Source organism: Chenopodium album, chromosome 24, assembly GCF_948465745.1.
Source record: "Chenopodium album chromosome 24, dcCheAlbu1.1, whole genome shotgun sequence".
NCBI lineage: Eukaryota > Viridiplantae > Streptophyta > Magnoliopsida > Caryophyllales > Amaranthaceae > Chenopodium > Chenopodium album.
This window is the reverse complement of record NC_137857.1, coordinates 17,289,177-17,311,283: the sequence shown is the minus strand read 5'-3', so window position 1 is coordinate 17,311,283 and position 22,107 is coordinate 17,289,177. Positions and strand designations below refer to the sequence as shown.

Here is a 22,107-nt window from a genome sequence, read left to right as displayed (position 1 = left end):
GCTTTCCTTTTGGATTCCTTCGAACGCGCCTTAGGAGATGAGAAGTCCAATTTTCTTATCACTCCTTTGTTTTGGCCACTAGGAGGAGTAGTGGTGGTCCAATGCATTAAAGGCTTAGGTGGATTGTGAGTTGTGGCAATTTGATATTGAGAACGGGCTTTGTTAACTCGCCCTTGTCCGCCGCATTCATCCAAGCCTTATAAAAGGAAGATAATACAATACTCGCAGTAGGATTTTATACCACCAATCTTGGAAGACTTGAACAATACTCTATCCAACGAAAAATTTGCTCGGGTCTAAAAGACTTGACAAATGCTTGAAGGCATTTGATAGATTGAAGAAGGCCCTAATCTCCACTCCTATTGTTCAAGCCCCAAGGTGGGATCTTCCTTTTGAATTAATGTGTGATGCTAGTGATTGGGCGATTGGAGGTGTTTTGGGACAACGTGTAGACAAGAAGCTTCATGTGATTTACTATATGTCCAAGAACTCAATTGGGCTCAAAAGAACTACACAACAACGGAAAAGGAATTTTTAGCAATTGTGCACTCTTTTGAAAAATTCCGTTGTTACTTGTTGGATTCCAAGACCATAGTTTTCACGGATCACGTTGCCCTCAAGTATCTCTTTGCCAAGAAAGTGTCCAAGCCTAGGTTGATTCGATGGGTGCTTGAATTGCAAACTTTTAAGATTGAGATTAGGGACAAGAAGGGTGCGGAGAATGTTGTGGCGGACCATCTTTCTCGCCTTGAGGGGGATCAAATTCATGATGATGGTTCACCAATTGAGGATAGAATGCTTGATGACTTCCTATATGCCATAGAGGTGAAGGAACTCCCATGGTATGCCGACTTGGTGAATTTTCTAGCATGTGGGGAGTTTCCACCCTCTTTCTCAAAGAACCAAAGGAAGAAAATCAAGAGGGAGGCAAGACATTACTTGTGGGATGATCCTATCTTTTACAAACGAGGGGTTGATGGCTTACTTAGGCGTTGTGTTCCAAATGAAGAGGTGCCTAGTGTTTTAAGGATGTGCCACTCGGACCATAGTGGTGGGCATATGGGTGTTTCCAAGACCGCTACCAAGGTTCTTCAAAGTGGTTTATGGTGGCCACATCTCTTCAAGGAATCAACAAGCTATTCTTGAATTGGAGGTGTTCGATGTATGGGGGATTGACTTCATGGGACCATTCCCTTCTTCATACGGGAATCAATATATCCTTGTGGCGGTGGACTATGGTTCTAAGTGGGTTGAGGCTATCGCTTCTCCAACAAATGATCACAAGGTTGTATTGAAATTGTTTAAGAAAATCATCTTTCCAAGGTTTGGTATCCCAAAAGCGGTGATAAGTGATAATGATTCCCATTTTATCCATAATGCCTTTCAAAAGATGTTGAGGAAACATGGTGTGCATCAACAATTTTGCCTTCCTTATCATCCTCAAACGAGTGGCCAAGTTGAGGTTTCAAATCGTCAAATCAAGCTTATTCTTGAGAAGATGGTTGCTCGCAATAGAAAGGATCGGTCGGACAAATTGGATGATGCTCTTTGGGCCTATAGGACGGCTTTTAAGACACCTATTGGTACAACTCCATATCGCCTTGTCTATGGCAAATCATGCCATCTTCCGGTAGAGCTTGAACATCGTGCCTTGTGGGCCATTAAGAAGATAAATTTTGACTTAGCTAGTGCGGGGGAGAAGAGGTGGTTAGATCTTCATGAGCTAGAGGAACTTTGACTTGATGCTTACGATTGTGCTAGCACCTACAAAGCTCGCTCCAAGGAGTTTCATGACAAGTTGATTGAGAAAATGGAGTTTTGTGTAGGTGACAGAGTCCTCCTCTACAATTCAAGGATGAAGTTGTTCCTCGAAAAGCTCATGTCAAGATGTAGTGGACCATTCTTGGTGAAAGATGTTTTTGATAATGGTGCCGTGGAGATTTCTCCTTTGAACTCCTCATCTTCATTTAAGGTTAATGGTCATCGGCTCAAGAAGTACTATGATGGAGTGTCTGTTAGACTTGTTCACAAAATGATTCTTTTTAAGCCACCTTGAGATGATGGTGCACGTCGAGCTAACGACGTTAACCAAAAGCGCTTACGGGAGGCAACCCGGATTCTCATCTCATTTCTCATTCCTTTCTTTTCTTTTATTTTTCCTCGATTGGTTTTTTATTTTATTTTGAGTTGGTTTTGTGTTTGTTTTATAGGTCGCCTATTATCATCACTCATTGGAAAGAAGGGGTTTGATAAAGAGTTTAGAGTGCAGGGGAGAGGGCTCCCCGAGGGCTTGGAGAGACCTCGGGGGCCTCTTCACTTTTAGGGGCATTTTCCGATCAGGAACTCCCCACGGCTGCCTCGCGGTCTCTCCGCCGGCGCGAGAAAGATTGGAGAGGCCTCGGGAGATAAGGAGAGGGCACGACCCTCATTTCAGCCAAAATGTGAAAAATGAACCACGAACTTCCCGCGGTTGCCCCGCGGTCTCTCCGCGGGCGCGGGAAGTTTTTGGAGAGGGCACGACATTTCTGGAGAGGGCGCGGCCCCCATCAGGTAAAAAGTTCAAAAAATGAATAAGAACTCTCCGCGGTTGTCCCGCGGTCTCTCCGCGGGCGCGGGAGAGTTGCCGCGGGCGCAGTAGAGTCGGGAGAGGGCGCGGCGTTCTGGGTTTTCAAAACCCGGGCGCACCCCCTCCTCTCTCTCTCCTCTCTTATTTTCTCTTCTTCTTCTTATTTTTCCCCTTTCTCTCTCTACCTCCTCTCAAACCCTAACCCCAAAACATCAATTTCTTACTTCTTCAAATTTTGCCTCAAATTTTCACAAATTCTTCCATATTCCTCCACTTTCATCACTCCTACTCTATTTTCTCGTGGTTTTTCGGGAAATTTTGGGTCTTTGAAGTGCTTTGAGCTTAATTTGAGTCTCCAATCTTGGTATACTTCTAACCTTTGTATTATTTTTGTCAATTTCAATTAATTTCTCTGCATTGGTTTGTTTACCATGATTTTGAGCATGATTTTTGTGTTTATGGTTGATTTATGGGAAATTTGGAATATTTGAGTGATTGTTAATTTTTCTTGTTGATTCATGAATATATTTGATGATTGATTGTTGATATTGTTGTTTGTTGTTGGAATTTTGGTTGTTGTGTTGATTGGAACAGGTACCTTGTAGTTTGTGGTGGTTTGGTTGGATTTGTAAGGAGGGTTGTGAGTAATTTTGGAGGTAGTTGTTTTGTTTGAGGGAGTTTGTGTTGTTCTTGTGAATTGTGTGAATTTTGTCAAAATGGATTTGTTAAGAAGAGTGAAAAGTAGCAAGAAACGCTCAAACCAATCCCCCGGCCAATCTTCTTAAGGCCAATCTTCTAACCCTCAACCCTAAGATGATGCCCCTCCTCCTCCTCTACCCCCTCTCAAATTTTGGAACCAGTCTAAATAAACCCCCATTTATAACAAAATGAAAGACCGGAAGTTTAGACCTTCCCGCCATTACTTTCGTGAGGACATGGCCAAGCTAGGAATTGAGAATGACCTTGACATCCTTCTAAACAACCTAAGCTTGGGTGAGTTTATAAAGTCTTCCCCTAGAACCTAATTGGAGCCTTCCATTGAGTTTTTCTCCACATTTGAGTTCAATAGGGTGGGGGAAACCGACTTTATTATTTCATTTTAACTCTTCAATGTCAAAAACACCATGAACCTAGCCGAGTTCAATGTAGCCCTCGATTTCAACCCCAATGGTGATATCTTCGAGCCCCTTATCTCCCTAGCCAAAACTGAGTATAATGAGATTTCTTATTGGAGAACCATAGCCCACAAAAGGGAGTTTGATTCGAAAAAGTCTCTTGCTAGTGAGATTATCCATCCGGCCCTTAGGATCCTTCATAGAATTCTTAGGTATTCGGTCTTTAATAAGCAAGATTTGGGGAAGTTATCTCGAGAGGAGATTATGGTGTTATGGATGGCTACCAAGCCGGAGTTAGGGTCAAAGATTAATTTTGGTTATATCTTCATGGAGTGTTGTAAGGAGATAATGCATGGGACCAAAACGGGGGAAATTCATTGTGGGGGCATGGTGACACGTCTTGTGTCGTATTTTAAGAAAGAGGGGTTCTTGAGGTTTTGCACTCCGGTTGGAAGGAGTGAAGACGTGTGGATTAGTTTGAAACAAGTTAACACTTTGCGTTTCATAACAAGCACTAGGAGAACCGGTACTTACTCTTGGCTAGTGAGAAATACCCACCATTGCCTTCTCCCTAACCCGGCCGCCACCTCCATCCTTCGCGAGGCAAGAAACATGTGGATGGTCCCTAAGAACAATGGGATAATTGAGGATGCGATGGAGGAGGATGATGATATTGATGAGGGGGTTGGGGATGATGAGAATGATGAAGTAGAGAAGGAAGGAGGAGGTGAAGAATATGATGAAGAACAACAACAACCGCCACAACAACAACAACATGAGCATTTTCAAGATGATGCTCAAAGAAGAAGAAAAGAGAGAAGACAACAAAGACAACAACAATAAGATTTCCAAGGAGATGCTAATCTCCGAGAGATGGAGGCCATGAGAGCCAACATGGAGCGCATGCAATTGAGCATGCAAGGTATGTACTCAGACCACCAAACTTTGTCTTATCAAACTAGCGCCTTGTATGACGCTAGTGTGCGTAGGGGGGAGGACACACCTCCGGTCAACTACCCTTATGCGCCACCCCAACATAGGCCGGTACCTTCCCGGGGTGGTGACAACCTCCCTACTTACCCACATTGGCCCGGGGTTGAGGACCCCGATGTGCCACGGCACAACTTCCAGCCTTATGATTATAGATTCTCGGGGGGGGGGGAGTGATTATCGGGGTGACCCCGCATACTACTATGTTCACCCCCGTCACCCCGAACTCCTTGTTCAGCGTGAGCCTTTCGAGCAATTAACCCAATCCCAACTTGACCTATTCAAGGGTCACTATGGATTTCCTACCGGTTACACTGGGGATTGGGATACGGGTGATGATGGTGCCGGCCCTAGTGGCCAATAATCCCCCTATGCATGTTTGTTTCCCTTTTTGTTCTCCCCCTTCCCTATTTTTGCATGTTTTGTCGGCATCGCGGTCGATGCCTTCATTTTGTGAGGGGGGAGGGTCAAAAGGATGTTTTATGGTTGATTTAGGGGAGGCACCTGGGGCTCGGTGGGAAGTCTTTGATAAGGTTTTTGGTGGAATTTTGCTAATGGTCTCGTTGGTTTGTTGCTTGTTGTTGTCTTGTTTCATTTCATGATGTATTTGGGAGTTTCTTGAAGAAACAATTTTTTTTTTATGATGGGTTTCTCTAGGTCTTTGTATATAGTTTGTGTCTAAGTGTTTTATCGTTTGCTTTTGTTTGTAAGTTACTAACAATTTCATTTTGTATATATAGCCTTTTTCTGTAACTCACCTTGCTCGTAGCTTATGCTTTGGATTGCGGAGCCTTTTGGAGAAGGACGTTCCTACTCCTTGGGTACTTTAGTTTAGCACGGACGCTTGGTGAGGCCTTTCTTATTTTACCTCTTTATTTTCGCTTCTTTATTTTTCTTGGTTGCTTAGATTAGGATTAGATTTAGGGGAAGTTGAACGGTTCGAGGATGTTTGAACGTGTTATGATTGCATCTTTGCCCTTTTCCTCATTCCCTTTCTTGTCCTTATCTTAGTTTTCCATCTTCTCTTTTCTTTTCTTTCCCTTTCTTTTATTCTAGTTTGTGTGCATAACTTTTTGAGGCTTTATTTTCACTCTTTCTCTTTTTGAAAATTGGACTTGTATGCAATGGACTTTTGCTTTTGAATAATAGTCTTCCTAGGTAATAATGGTATACACGGTTTGAGATTACATTTGGTTGATTCTAGGATAAAGCATGCTAAGATAGTTGTCTAGAACTAGGGGGATCATGAAACCGGATTCTACTCGTTTGTGGCATGTTGGTAGTTGCTCCCTATCTTTGATTTGACAACCTTAGTGAGTTTTTGCTACAACCATGTGAGATGTATATTTGTTCAAGCTTTCATCAAATTCTTGCATGAGCGGAATGGATCCTTGATTTTCGCAAACCTAATCTAGAATCTTAGCGTATGATTCCTAAGACCGTGACCGAACTACCTAGGGAGGACAAAGGCAACTTTTCGGGGAGGTATTTTCTTTTTCTAAGATAGTCCCTTTATGTTTATTTTTTTTTTGGTTTGGGAAACATTTACCTACTTGTTACCCCTTTGAACCTTTTTCCCTCTTTTCAAGCCTCATAATTAGATATCTTGAGCCTTTTGTTTCGTTCTCCTTCTTTTTGGTTTTTGTGAAGCAAAGGTCAGTGTTTGGTGATTGTGGTATATGAAGTTGGAATTTGGTTCGAATTGGTACACATGTTTGAGTTGTTTATATTTGGTTAATAATGGCAAACGCTTATGTAAAAGCCGTCCTTAGTAAAAGAGGCAAGGATGTTAATAAATGCATATTTAAAAAAGCCATCCGAATTGAAAAAGGCAAGGACTAATGCTTTTAAGGAGTAAGAGAAAATACAAACAAATTTATAAATGAGACAATTCAAAAAAAAAAAGAAAAAAAAAAGAAAAACCATAAAAATTCAAGTGCCTTTTTCCTCTCTATGCATTGAGGACAATGCTTCTTTTAGCTTGGGGGGGAAAGCATTTGTGCTTTTTTGTTCTTATGTTTGTAGATTGTTGCTTTGAATAAGCTTAAGGGTGTTAGTACGTTTTTGTTTGGTGATTACTTAAGTTTGGTGTTGAGATTTGGCCGGTCGTTGCTTCACAATTTAGGATAACCACCAAATTTTAAATTTTAGCCTACCTTAACCCTTCTTGCCTTACGTTACAACCTTTGGGAAGACCTTTGGACCTAGGAGTTAAGTCTTTCATCGGTGGAGGGAATCATGGGTTGTAGACTAAGGAAAGGGGATGCGAAATCAAGATGTTGAGTAGCCCAAAATTTTTTTGACCTTTTTCCGGTTCCTTTGCGGAATTAATCAGATGCTACTAAGGGGAGATATGAGATTAGTAGAGGGAACGCGGTAAGACCGTTTGGGATGAAAGTGGAGTGTGATAACTAATTCCTATGCTTAGCATATTTATGTTTCAATCAACCTTAGGTATCTTATAACGTGCATACCATAATTCACTTTAGAAAGGTTGTTATTCATTTACATTATAGTCACTTTGTAAAGTCCATTTCATAAAGTTTTGTTTCCTTTTTCCTCTTTCTTTTCTTTTTAAAGTTTGCCTCTTGGGGGTTTTGTGGAGAGTTATGGTTAAACTCTTAGGATACCCTTACGAGAGCATCACTCGTCCTCTAGGGCGATCAAGGGGTTTAAATGGCTTGTTGTAGCTAAAAACAACCGTGATTCCTACGACAGTGAGTCTTAGTGTAAATTCTAGCCCCTCTTTTTCTTTTTACTTCGAATAAGCCCTTCTTTTTCCTTTTTAGCCTTTGTTTTGCTCAGGATGAGCAAAAGTCTAGCTTGGGGGAATTTGATGAATGTCATTTATGGCACTCATAGAATAGTCTTTTAGGGTTATTTCATTCCCCTTTTCATGATTTCTTCTCTTATTTTTGGTCCTTTTTCCTTTAGTTTCTCTTTTTCCTGTTTTCTTTATGTTTCTCGTGTTTTCCTTTTATTTGGCTCTTTTTCCCTTTTATTTCCTTTCTTTGTTTGCTTGTGTAGGAACTTGGAGAATCGCTTTTGCAAAGGAATCAAGCTGGGACCTTAATGATCAACTAAGGAAGAAGCATTTGGCTAGAGAGGGCTTAGAGAGGCCTTGGAGAGGCCTCGGAGAGGTCTCTAAGGTGTTTCCAGCAAGCCGCGGGCGCGGGTCAGGGGAGCTGCGAGCGCGGGCTCAAGAAGCACAAAATGGCCAGATTTTGGCAGGAACTACCCGCGGGCTCTCTGCGGGCGCGGGAAATCTGGAGAGGCTGCTCCATCTCAGAGAGATCGCGGCCCCCTGATTAAGCTTTGGGAATAGGGGACTTGCCGCGGGCGCGGGTTCATCAGGAGCGGGCTTTCAATGCCGCGGGCGCGGGTTTTGCCCAAACAGCCCGCGGAGGGTTCCGTACCCATTTCTCCGCGGGCGCGGGTTCATCGGGAGAGGGCGCGGGATTTGCCGGTTTCTTCTTTGCTTATAAATAGAATTGTAATTCCTTTTTAAAACAAACTTTTTGATAATATTTCATTAGCTTAGTTTTAGAGAGAGAATTTAGAGAGAAGTTAGAGAGAAGTTCTTGGTTTTGGATTTGTAACTCAACATTTGATCAATCAAGTTTGGATTTCTTCATTTTCAATCATCAATATTAGTGAGAATCTCTTCCTTCTTTCATCTCTTACTTACTTGCTATTTGATTTATGCTTATTGCTTGTTTCTCTTTGGATTTGAGCATGATATTGTTGAATATTTTGATTTCTCTTAGATTTTGATATAGAAAGATGATCAATGCAATTTCTAGTTATTTGTTCTTGAATTTCACCATGATTAGTGAGTAGATTAGTTGCTAGGGAAAGGGGGAAGCATGTTTGATTAATGAAATTTCTAGTTGATGCTCTTTGATTGATTGATTTGTTGCAATTAAATTGGTTGACATAGTTTTGCATGTGATTGATTAGACTACGAGTGATCAACGTATAAGATTAATCTAGATTGCATTGCAACTCTTCATGACATGAACAATTGATTTGAAAGTTGCTCTAATAGATTGGGTTTGCTTGTGATTCTTCTTGATTTGCCTTTCATAGTGACTCCTAGATTGGCCTATAGGAGATAACATTTGAACTCTCTTGATTACTACTATTGTTTGTCCATTGCAATACTTGAATTAATTGATCGAGCTCTAAACTAGCATTATCATTGAACTTGCATGTGGAACCCATACCCCTAGTGTTTAGACCTTTGATTTACTTGATTAGAGTGGTTTTAGTTTATCATAGTGCCAACCATAATCTCAACTCCATCTTCGAGGTAGCTTGACTTAGACTCTAGTTTTCATCATTGCATTCCCTAGGGATCGACCCTTAACTTGCCCTATATTCATATAAGGTTGGTTAGGTGTTTACAAATTTAGTTTGACTTGGAGGAAGGGTAGATAACGACACATATTTTCCTCTTGTCAGTATTACCTTGAGAGTTGGTAAGAAGGAGGAAAGTTTTAAGTTGAAACCAATCCATGAGTCTGATGGGAAGGAGAACGGTAGGTCGTTGGGCTACCACCCCACCCAATCAAACAAAATTATAACTTAACAAACCCCTATTTAGTGTAGTGGTAAGTCAAGGTCGAACCCAAAGGAATGGAGGTCGAATACACAATGCCTAAGTCAAGCTATTTCGAAGTCAAGTAAAAGGGGTTTATGAAGGAAACTAGAGCAAGAGCTAAATGATGCAAGAACTTATATGAAATCAATCTAAAGACACTAGGGCAATGGATCCACATGTAATTGTAATAGAAAATGGTAATTTAGGAGGTTAAACCGACTAAGTCAAGTGATATGAAGGAAGATCATCATGTATCCAAAAGAGCATACCAAGATGGTTCACCTAGAGGTCTAACTAGCGTCAACTACGCTAAACACTACCTAGGGAACGTCACAAAGCACCTCAATCGTGAAATTGCAAGTTACTAATTAATGGTCCGTATCATAGCAAGCTCACAATGCAATCTAGTGTAATAATCAAAGATGGCCAAACCTTAATTAATCACACACATGCACATGAATTATCAACAAAATTTAATCATATCATCAACTCCATCAATTATCCCCAAACTACTCTAATCCATTATTCAAACATGCTTCACCATTTCCCTAGCTAGAAAACTACTCACTAGCCATAGGAATCAAGATCAAAACTACAACAATCATCAATTTCATCATCAACATAATTGAAATCAAAAATTAAACCATCAATCAATCAAAATCAATCAAAATTCAATTAAACTACAATCAATCATCAATAACATGGGAAACAAATGAAATCAACTAGAATCAAACTTGTATTTAAATCAAGAAGAAGATCCTTACAAAATTTTGATCTAAAGATCAAATACAATGAGGAATTCTTGAGCAATCACCAAAAATCATGAGTTTCTCTCTCTGCAATTTTCCCAAAACTAACTATCAAATTCAATCTAAAAACTTCTTTCTAAAAATAGGTAGAAATAACTATATATACAAAGAGGAGGTCGGTATTGACGCCCAAAAATAGACCCTCGTAGGTGCGGGCGCTCGGAGGAGGGAGAATGGTGCGCACGGTACACACCCAGATTGGTGCGCCCGCACGCACCAGGTGTGCGGCCGCACCCGACCAATGTGAGGCCGCACACCACCTTGGTGCGCCCGCACATATCTGGGTCTTTCCCCCTTCTTCTCTTCGTCCTAGCTCAAGCGATGCACGCGTCCTAGATGATGATGATGGAGGACAAAGTAGGCAGAAACTTTCTTGAATTTCTTGAAAAGTATAAGCCATGAAGAAGGCATATACAAAGCCTTGAAGCTTGCCTCTTGGATCCACCCTTGACTTGAAGCTTCTTGCACCATCTCTAGGCATGAAAACAATGAAAGCTCATAGAGAGGAAGCTCGGGAATTCTTGGACAATCAATTACCACCTACAAATAAATGATAAAAAGCAAGTAAAAGAGAAAAATAACAAGTAAACTAGAAAAAGCATGAAATAGAGAAACTAACTACAAAAAGCATAAAATGAAGAAAACAAGAATAAAACTAAGGAAAACTAAAGAAAAGAGGGATAAAATGAAATAGAAGTCATCCAAAAAGGAACCAAATGAGTGCCATAAATGTCACTCATCAAATTCCCCCAAGCTAAACTTTTGCTCGTCCTCGAGCAAAACAAAGCAAGAAAGAATGAGGATGAAAATTTTATTGAAAACGAAAAAGAAAGACTCAAGATAAGAATATACACTAAAACTCATTGTCGTAGGAATCACGGTTGTTTATAGCTACAACAAGCCCTTTAAACCCTAAAGTCGCCTATGAGGACGAGTCAGGTCTCGTAAGGGTATCCTAAGAGTTTGACCCATAACTCTCCACCAAACATCAATGAGGCAAACCATAAAAAGGAAGGAAAATGAAATAAGAACAAACCTTTGCGAAATGAACCAACATAAAGACTATAATGCAAATGAATGACAATCTTTCTCAAGTAGTTAAGGTATGCACGTTTTAAGATATCCAAGGTTGATTGAAACATAGGGTATGCTAGGCATAGGAACTAGTTATCACAATTCACTTTCATCCCAAACAATCTTACCGCGTTCTTCCCACTAGTCTCAAATCTCCCCTTAGTGAGTGTCCCAATGATTCCTCGAAGGAACCGGAAAAGAATTATTTTAAGGCTACTCGACAATCTTGACTATGCATCCCCTTTCCTTAGGCAATGACCCATGATGCCCTCCCCCGAATAGTGACTCAACTATCTAGGTCGAAAGGTCTTTCCCCAAGGTTGTAACGTAAGGCATAAAGGGTGAAGGTAGGCTAAAATTTAAAAATTTGGTGATTTTCCTAAAAAGTGAAGCAAAAGGATGATCAATCCTTAACACCACAATCAAGAAATTACCAAACAAAAACAACACCCCCAAGCTTACTTGAAGCTATACTCACAAAAATATATACAAAAAGCGTACACGCTTCTCCCCGAAGCTAAAATGAAGCATTGTCCTCAATGCTTAGAAGGAGAAAAGAATACATCAAAATATTTTTTGAATTATTCACCTTTTCAAATTTTTTTTGTGTTTTTATATTCTATTTGCAAAGTCCTTGCCTTTTGCTTAATTCGGACGGCTTTTCCTAAATGCAAATTATTAGTCCATGCCTTTTGAGAAGTAGGACGGCTTTTCCACAAATATTTGCCATTATTCACAGAGAAAATGAAATCACAAACTTGCTTACATAAAAACCAAAATTCCAACTTAACCACCACAAACTTCATCTCAAATGATCATATTGCTTCACAAAAACCAAGAAAATATAGAAAATGAAACAAAAGGTCAAATAACTAAAGATGTGGCTTGAAAAGAAGGGATAAGGCTCAAATGGTTGCAAGAAGGAAAATGTAAACCCAAAAATAAAGAAAATAACAAAATATAACAAAAATGAAAAATACCACCCCGAAAAATGTGCCTTTGTCCTTCCTAGATAGTTTGGTCTCGTGTTTGAGAATCATACATCAAGCTTTATTAGATTAGGTTTGCATAGTCAAGGATCCACGCCGCTCATACAAGGAATGTTGAAGGCTAGAAAAACAAGTAACCTCACAAGGTTGTGGCAAAAACCCACTAGTGGTGTCAAATCAACTATAGGAAGCAACTACCAACGTACCACAAACAAGTAGAATCCGGCTTCATGATCCCTTTAGTTCAAACCAACTACCCTAGCATACACTATCCTAGAGTCAACCGAACATAGTCTCAAACCGTGCATACCTTTACAACCTAGGAAGAAAATCATGCAAAAGACAAGTCCAATGTACAAGGTTCATTTCATAAGAAAAGAAATGAAAAACAATGCCTCAAAATCACATCAAAAATGAAAAGAAAAATAAAGGAAAGTAAGAGAAAAAGTTAAAGAGAGTAAAAGAAAAGAAACGGAGACATAGAAAAGGAAAATATAGGAGAAATAGCATGCAAAGGACTAGAAAGCAAGTTAAACACATAAAATTCCCAATCGACAAACAAGTGATCGATAGACAACAAAGTCACCGATCCCAAACACATTACGTGTTAACAAGCATCCATCCTCGAACCATTCAACTTCTCCTAAACTAATCCTATTCTATGCAACCAAGGAAAATAAAGAGAAAATAAGAAAGGTCTCACCGGGTTTCCAAGCTTAGCAAAGATAAATGAAGCGATTAGAAACCACTTCGTAGCATGCCATTTCCATAAGCTCTTCAAGGAACCAAGTGAGAAAAAGAAATAAAAGAAACTATGAACAAAGAAAATGGTTAGTAACTTCAAAACAAATAAAAGAAAACAACAAATAAAAGGAAACTAAACTAAGCAAGAAGTATATACAACTAAAGGAAAGAAAAGCTAAACTAACCAAAGAATAGAAAGAATAAAAGAAATAAAACTAAGTAAACAATAAAGTCTAAACTAACTAAAGAACTACTCTAAACTACAAGATTTGGATTTAAGGGATTTGGATTAAAGGGTTTTGGATTAAGGGATTTGGATATAAGGGATCATCAACAACAACATGCCAAGCAAAACATCACCACAAACAACAAGCATCCAAGCAAATCGGGCAAACAAGCTAGCTACAAGGAAAGTAGCCTAGAGATCAAGAAAATGAGGAAATCAAATAAAAGGAATGAAAACAAACATGCAAACAACTAAGGTATGTACACAACAACAAAATTGGTCACCGAGCAAGTTATTAGTTCCCCCAAGCTAGATAAAAATACATCTCAACATCCCAATCAAAACAAAACATGCATAAAAAATATAAGGGATGGAGGCAAAAAGCATGAGAAGCTAAAGGGAACTAATAACTACTACCATCACCACCACCAATCCCACTCGGCCCGGCCCTATCGGGGTCTCTGTTGCGCTCGGGGTCATCGAAGGGATGAGGGTAGGGCTCCCATCCTCCGGTGTACCCCTCGGGCCACCCATAATGCCCCTTGAAAAGATCTTGTTGCCAAGGAGCAAGAGGGGTGAAGTTATCGGGAAAAGTGAGTTCAAAGGGGTGGTTGGGATGGACATGGGGGTAGTTAGGATCACCCCTATAGTCACTACCACCCGGAGCCTTGTAATCATAGTTACCGTGCTCGTCCGGATAGTAGTGACGCTCGGTGTTGGGGTTAGAAGGCCCCGACCAATAAGGATGCCCATATGAAGGTAGAGGACCTTGTTGGGGCGGGAAGTACGGATAGTTAACCGGGGGAGTAATGTTCCCACGGTTAACCTCCGCCTCATAAATTTGTTGTTGTTGTGTAAACATACCTTGTTGCATCTCTTGAATACCTCTTAGTTGCTCATAGATGGTCCCAAAGTCTTGATCATACATGCCATCCACGTGGATTTTCAATCCACTCATTTGCTCACTAAGAGCCCTCAAATTCGCATTGGCGAAAGCATGTTGCCCTTGCTCTTGCTCTTGCTCTTGAGGAGCTTGTTGTTGTGGAGAATAATGTTGTTGTTGTTGATGTTGTTGTTGTTGTTGATGTTGTTGTTCTTCTTCATCATCTTCTTCCTCATCCTCATCGGAGTCGAAGTTGGGATCCCGAAAGGACTTGGGAACATGCCACACATTGTTGGCGATCCGAGCCAAAGAAGTCAAGCTGGGGTTAGGCAAGTAGCACCAATGCTCGTTGCCCCTAAGCCACTCATATCTCCCTTCGCTATAGCCCTTGGAGATGAATTGGATTTGACCCAATTGTTGCATATCGAGGTAGATAGAAGTACTATCCCCGATCTCCTTACAAAATGGGAGATAAGCATCGAGGCGAAGGCGAGCCAATAGCCTAGTTACCATGCCCCCGCATGGGATCTCTCCCGTACTCCTCTTGCGAAGGTCCAAACAATATTGGGCAAAGATATACCCCAAGTTCAACCGGCCCACATACTCCGGGCGGGTAGACAACCAAAGGACCTTGAGCTCCAACTTGCTCAACTTCCCCAATTCTTGTTTGGGGAACAAAACATAGCCCAAAAGACGGTGTACAACCCTAAGGCAAGGTTGGTACACCGATGAGATCTTAGCCCGGTTGGTGATAAACTCAGTACCACCTGAGATGTCTTCCCACCATGAGTTTTGATCATACTCCGGGAAGATGTAATGTTCAACGTTGACAATATCCCCGTGGGGATCAAAATCCAGAGCGGCGTTGAACTCTTCCAATGATTGGTCGAAGATGTGGTTGAACAATTGGAAACGCACCCTATATACCCCTCCTACGGGTACAAGCTCTAAGGTAGCCAAGAACTCCAAAGTAGGCTCCTTATAGGTGCGATAGGCATCGGTGATGAAAGAACCCAATCGGAGATTTAGGAGCAACGACCGCACATTATTATCAATACCCAATTTCAGCATATCGGGTTGGAAGTAGTGGCGGGTTTGTTTTAGGATTCTTTCTTCCTTCAAATTTTGGTAGAAGGTCTTTTGTTTGTCGGTGAAGTTTTTCTTTTTGGGAAGAGAGGTTGGGGGTCGTGTTTGAGTGGAGGAAGGGTTGGAAGTACTAGGCCTAGAAGATGTACTAGGCCTAGAGGAGGTACTTGGGCGAGGAGGTTCATCGATGCTAACATCGGTTTTCCGTTTCTTGGTGAGTTTCTTGAGGTATTTAGACATTTTGAGAGGTTTAGAAAGATCACCAATATCCAACAAAGAGCAAAATCAATGAACCAAGAATACCACACCTAAATTCACCACTTACTACCAAAATTGCCAAACTCCAAATTCACACTTCTTTTCAATCAAAACCAATTCCAAACCAATCAACAAAACCAATAATCCAAGAAAAACTCCCCTTCAACAATCCAAGAATAACCACAAGACCAATACCACATTCACCACATACTACCCATATTCCAAAAATTCAACTCACAATATATCAACCGAAAATGATGAGAATCACTACAAAATCAACAAACAATACAATGTTATGCAAAATCAATCAACAAACATCACCAAAGCACAACCAATATCAAGATCAAGCATAAAAAATCACAAAATCAATACTACACTATTCATGCTCATACAAATTTTCCATCTATGCAAATTTATGATATAAATGGCAAAATTAAAGCAAGGATTAGTGATTATACCATAAGAGAAGCAAGATTAACCAACTTAGAGCAACCAATTTGAACCCACAAAGAAAGCCCCAATTTTCGGCCACCAAGAGTAGGAGAGAGAGTGAGTGAAATTTGGGTCAATTTGTGAGGAATTTGTAGTGTAGAAAGATTTGTGAGTGATTTTGAGTGAAAATGGAGGGATTTTAGTGAGGATTTGAGTGATTTTTGATGGTGAATGGAGAGTGAAGAGTGCGCACAAGAGGGTTTTGAAAGGGGAATGCTCGTGAGGAAGGAGATGAAATGAGGAAATTAAGGGAAAAAGGAGGAAGAAGAAGAGTATATGCACGTCCAGCCCATGTGCGGCCGCACAGAGCTGACGTGCGCCCGCACATGCCTCGTGTGCGGCCGCACATCCCTGTGCGTGCCCCTTCCTTCCTTTTTCTCAAAAATTTGATACTTACTGCTCATTTTGGTGCGCACATGAATCATGATGGTGATGAGGAACAACATAGGCAGTAGCTAAAATCATTTTCAAAGCCCTCAAAGTTGAAAATTCATGTGTTCACCACAAAAAATTCACAAAGTATCAATTTCCTCCAACTTTCAAAACATGAATTTCCTATCTTACCTCTCTAAAATTCTTACCATTTTACCTCAAATTTCGATTAGAATCGAACAAAATATGATTTGTGCCACGAACACCTTCCATTCATCATGCATACTTGTAGAATTCCAATCCCGCAAAAGGTCATCCTAAAAATCCAATCAAGTAGAAATGTAAAAGAAAAGACAAAGCAATAAAAGAAACAAAAATAAGAAAATTCAAAAATCAAAAGGAAAAGTTAGAAACTCCGGGTTGCCTCCCGGGAAGCGCTTGCTTAAGGTCCTAAGCTCGACCCTTCCTCCAAATCATGGAGGATCAAAGAACACCACCTTCTTTAAGGTGGTTGATAGAGCAAAATTTTCTTCAATTTTGAGCAACTTCTCATCGTTGCTTAATGAAACCTTCACAAAATTCTTTTCAAATTCTTCCTTCTCCTTTCTCAACTTCTTTCTTTTTCTTGCTTTCTTCGAGTCACGGGCCTTTTTCTTCGGCTTGACTTCAACATCTTTAATCATGGAAGCTTTCTCTTCATCTTGAGAATTAAGCTTGAACCAATTTGGAATCTCAATTTCTTTCTCATCCCTTGGCTTTTGAATTACAAATTCTTCTTTACTAACATCATCAAGACTTGCACAAACATCATCAACAATCTCAAAAACATCGTTAGTAGAAGAATCAATCATGCACATATCATCAATGGAACGAGAAAGACTAGCACATGCTATATCTTGCACACAAGATAAGGACTCATGCATTGGCTTCAACTTAAAACTCTCTTCCAATTTTCCACATCTCAAAGTGATTTGACCTCCCTTCACATCTATTAAGGCTCCCGAGGTGGCTAAGAAAGGTCTCCCTAAAATGATTGGAATATGCTCATCCTCCTCAATCTCCAAAACAACAAAATCCACGGGAAAGACAAACTCTCCAATCTTTAAAGGAACATCATCAATTCTTCCCTTAGGAAGCTTAATAGAGCGATCGGCCAATTGAAATGTTATATTAGATGGTTGAAGCTCACCTAGATCAAGCCTTTTGAAAACCGAAAAGGGCATAATGCTCACACTAGCCCCTAGATCACACAAAGCATTCTCAAAAACCATTTTCTTGATTTGACAAGGGATTGAAAAATTCCCCGGATCTTCCATTTTCTCCGGAAGCTCACCATGGATAAGAGCACTAAAACACTTCCCTCCTTCCACCGAACTACCCTCATCAAAATCTTCCTTCTCCTCTAGTATCTCCTTAAGGAACTTGGAGTACTTAGGCATATCGGGAATTGGCTCGGTAGAGGGTGTGGAATCATGAACTTCCTTAAGAACTTCAAGGAACTTCCCAAATTGCTCATCCATTTTGAATCTCAAATATTTTTGGGGATATGGTAGATCGGGAAATCTCTCTACCTCACTCATCTTTTCAACAACATATTCTTCTTTTTCCTCAACCTCACAATAAATTTCCTTGGACTCAACCCTCTCCACTTCATTCTCCATAGCACCACTCTCATATCTTTCCTCTTTTGAACAAGAAAATCCCTCATCAAAATCATTTCCACCACTTGTGGCAATAGAGTACACGGGTTTCTTTGGTTCAACACCTTAGGAAGGCAAAGATGAAGGACTAGCAAAATCCTTAATAGTGCTTGCTAATTGGGTAATTTGAGTCTCAAGCATCTTATTGTGGGTCATCATCTCATTGAATTTCTTATCACTAACCGCCATATAGGTGTTAATGATCTTGGTTTGATTATCAATCAATTCCTCCAAAGTAGTCCTAAGAGAAGAAGGTTGTGAATAGGAATTTTCACCTTGAGTCTTTGGAACAAAACCGGGTGGGGGACCTCTTTGAGCATTGTTTTGAAAATTTCCCCTTCCTTGATTGTTCCAATTACCCCTATTTTGATTTGAACCATAACCTTGATTATGTTTACCACCACCATGATTATGGTTACCATTACCATGGTTATGATTTACATAACCTTAGTTTTGATTACCATAATTTTGGTTTTGATTACCATAATTTTGGCTTTGATTTTGGCCACTATAACCTTGGTTATGGTTACCACGAGAACCTTGATTCCCTTGGTTCCTATAACCACCACTATGATTATAGTTGTCAAAATTGCCTTGGTTTTGGTAATTCCTATTCCATTGGCCTCTTTGATTATCAAACCTTTGAACATTGTTGTTTGACACAAAATTAACATGTTCACACTCATTGTTGTCAAACTCATCAACACATTCATTGTTGCAATTGCTAGAATCATGGTCATATGATCCACATACATCACAAAACAAACATCCCATAGGCATATTATGTGAAGTAGAAGGAGTTTGAGAGTTAGAAGAAGTACCTCTCCCCTTAATTTGGGAGGGAAGATTTGGAGCTTGGGAAGAGGAAGAAACACTCTCCAACTTGGCCTTGATCGCCGTCATCTCCTTTCCCAAGTTTGTCATTTGAGAGGAAAGATTGTTGATGGCATTAAGATGGTCCACCGAGTACAACGAAGATTGCTTGCTTGAAGAATCTCTTTCCCCATCTTGCCAATCTCTATAGTAAGTCACCACATCCTCTATTATAACCACAACTTCTTCTTCGGTTTTGTTCATGATTGGACCACCGGCCCCTCCATCAAGGCATGCTTTGCCTTGAGGACTCAAACCACCGTAGAAGATTTGGATCAATTGATATGTTGGAATTCCGTGGTGAGGACATTCTCTTTGATACTCCTTGAATCTCTCCCATGCCTCATAAAGACTCTCATTTGGCTTTTGCTTGAATCCTTGAATTAAAGCTCTTGCCTCCGCCGTTTTCTTTTGAGGAAAGAAACGGGACAAGAAAGCTTTAGTGACATCATCCCAAGTTCTCAATGAATTGGGCTTCACCTCTTTGTCTAGCCATTCCAAAGACCTTCCTATGAGGGAGAAAGGGAACAACTTAAGGCGGATGAATTCTTAAGACACTCCATTAACCTTGATCGTGTTGCAATATTTTTCGAACTCCTTAAGATGGTTCAATGGGCTCTCGTTCTTTGCCCCACTATATTGTCTCCTCTCAATTAGGGTGATCATTGCCGGCCGAATTTCAAAGTCGTTTGTCGGTGTTGTAGGTGGAGCTATGCCGCTCTCGAACCTATATGCACCGGGTACTCCCAATTCTTTCAAGGCAACTCTTGGTTGTTCTCCCATGACTTGCTCTTGTTCAATCTCTTCTTCGCTTGAGGAACTATAATCCAAAGTCTTGTTTGCTACTCTCCTCCTTGAGAGAGTTCTTTCAATCTCCGAATCAAAGGGAACAAATGAGCGATCTCGGGACCTATGCATATAAAACTCAAAGAAAATATAAGTAGCACGGCTACAAGTGTAGCCTAAAGTGTAAAATCTTTTTGTATTTTGCAAATGAAATGAAATAGACTCAACAACAACATGCACTCAAAGCACCATTCCCCGGCAACGGCGCCATTTTGATGGGAAGGAGAACGGTAGGTCGTTGGGCTACCACCCCACCCAATCAAACAAAATTATAACTTAACAAACCCCTATTTAGTGTAGTGGTAAGTCAAGTTCGAACCCAAAGGAATGGAGGTCGAATGCACAATGCCTAAGTCAAGCTATTTCAAAGTCAAGTAAAAGGGGTTTATGAAGGAAACTAGAGCTAGAGCTAAATGATGCAAGAAATTATATGAAATCAATCTAAAGACACTAGGGCAATGGATCCACATGTAATTGTAATAGAAAATGGTAATTTGGGAGGTTAAACCGACTAAGTCAAGTGATATGAAGGAAGATCATCATGTATCCAAAAGAGCAAACCAAGATGGTTCACTTAGAGGTCTAACTAGCGTCAACTACGCTAAACACTACCTAGGGAACGTCACAAAGCACCTCAATCGTGAAATTGCAAGTTACTAATCAATGGTCCGTATCATAGCAAGCTCACAATGCAATCTAGTGCAATAATCAAAGATGGCCAAACCTTAATTAATCACACACATGCACATGAATTATCAACCAAATTTAATCATATCATCAACTCCATCAATTATCCCCAAATTACTCTAATCCATTATTCAAACATGCTTCACCATTTCCCTAGCTAGAAAACTACTCACTAGCCATAGGAATCAAGATCTAAACTACAACAATCATCAATTTCATCATCAACATAATTGAAATCAAAGATTAAACCATCAATCAATCAAAATTCAATTAAACTACAATCAATCATCAATAACATGGGAAACAAATTAAATCAACTAGAATCAAACTTGTATTGAAATCAAGAAGAAGATCCTTACAAAACTTTGATCTAAAGATCAAGTACAATGAGGAATTCTTGAGCAATCACCAAAAATCATGAGTTTCTCTCTCTAAAATTCTCCCAAAACTAACTATCAAATTCAATCTAAAAACTTCTTTCTAAAAATAGGTAGAAATAACTATATATACAAAGAGGAGGTCGGTATTGACGCCCAAAAATAGACCCTCGTAGGTGCGGGCGCTCGGAGGAGGGAGAATGGTGCGCACGGGGCACACCCAGATTGGTGCGCCCGCACGCACCAGGTGTGCGGCCGCACCCGACCAATGTGCGGCCGCACACCACCTTGGTGCGCCCGCACATATCTGGGTCTTTCCCCCTTCTTCTCTTCGTCCTAGCTCAAGCGGTGCACGCGTCCTAGATGATGATGATGGAGGACAAAGTAGGCAGAAACTTTCTTGAATTTCTTGAAAAGTATAAGCCATGAAGAAGGCATATACAAAGCCTTGAAGCTTGCCTCTTGGATCCACCCTTGACTTGAAGCTTCTTGCACCATCTCTAGGCATGAAAACAATGAAAGCTCATAGAGAGGAAGCTTGGGAATTCTTGGACAATCAATTACTACCTACAAATAAATGATAAAAAGCAAGTAAAAGAGAAAAATAACAAGTAAACTAGAAAAAGCATGAAATCGAGAAACTAACTACAAAAAGCATAAAATGAAGATAACAAGAATAAAACTAAGGAAAACTAAAGAAAAGAGGGATAAAATGAAATAGAAGTCATCCAAAAAGGAACCAAATGAGTGCCATAAATGTCACTCATCAGAGTCTTTGTCTCTTGTGCAAGGAATTATGTGTGCTAATTCCCCTTGTTCTATTGATAATGTGTGCATGATTGATTCTTCAACTAATGATGTTCTTGAGAATTTTGATGATGTTCGTTCTTTCAATTTTTGATAACAAGAAGGTTAGTGAAGAGAAAATGATGATTCCCAAGCTTGTAGACGAGGAGGAAGTTGAAATTCCTCATTGGTTTGAGCTCTATCCTCAAGATGAAGGGGATGTTTCCATGATTATGGATGTTGAGGAACCATCTCCATTGAGCAACAAGGCAAAGAATAAATCTTGTGATTCTAAGTTGTTGAGAAAGAGAAAGAAGTTAAGACAAGAAAAATTTGCGATTGAGAAATCTTTGAAGGAAGTCTCACCAAGCAACAATGAGAGGTTGCTAGAAATTGAAGAGCATTTTGCTCTTTTTGCTACCATGAAAAAGGTGGTGTTCTTTGACCCTCCGTGATTTGGAGGAAAGGTCGAGCTTAGGACCTTAAGCAAGCTCTTCCCGGGAGGTAACCCGGAGTTTCTAACCTTTCTTTTTTATATTGAATTTTTCTTATTTTTCCTTCTTTTATTTCCTTTTCTTTTCTTTCACTTTGTTACTTGATTGTATTTGTAGGTTGCATTTTTGGGATTAGA

At 40.2% G+C, this 22,107-nt stretch overlaps 1 non-coding gene across 1 annotated transcript; it reads left to right on the top strand.

The window, feature by feature from the left end:
- Positions 1–19,072: 19,072 nt before the first annotated feature.
- LOC145612924 (small nucleolar RNA R71) lies at positions 19,073–19,178 on the top strand. The gene has a single exon (XR_014106828.1). It is a non-coding gene; the product is annotated as a small nucleolar RNA R71 (small nucleolar RNA).
- The last annotated feature ends 2,929 nt before the right edge of the window (positions 19,179–22,107 follow it).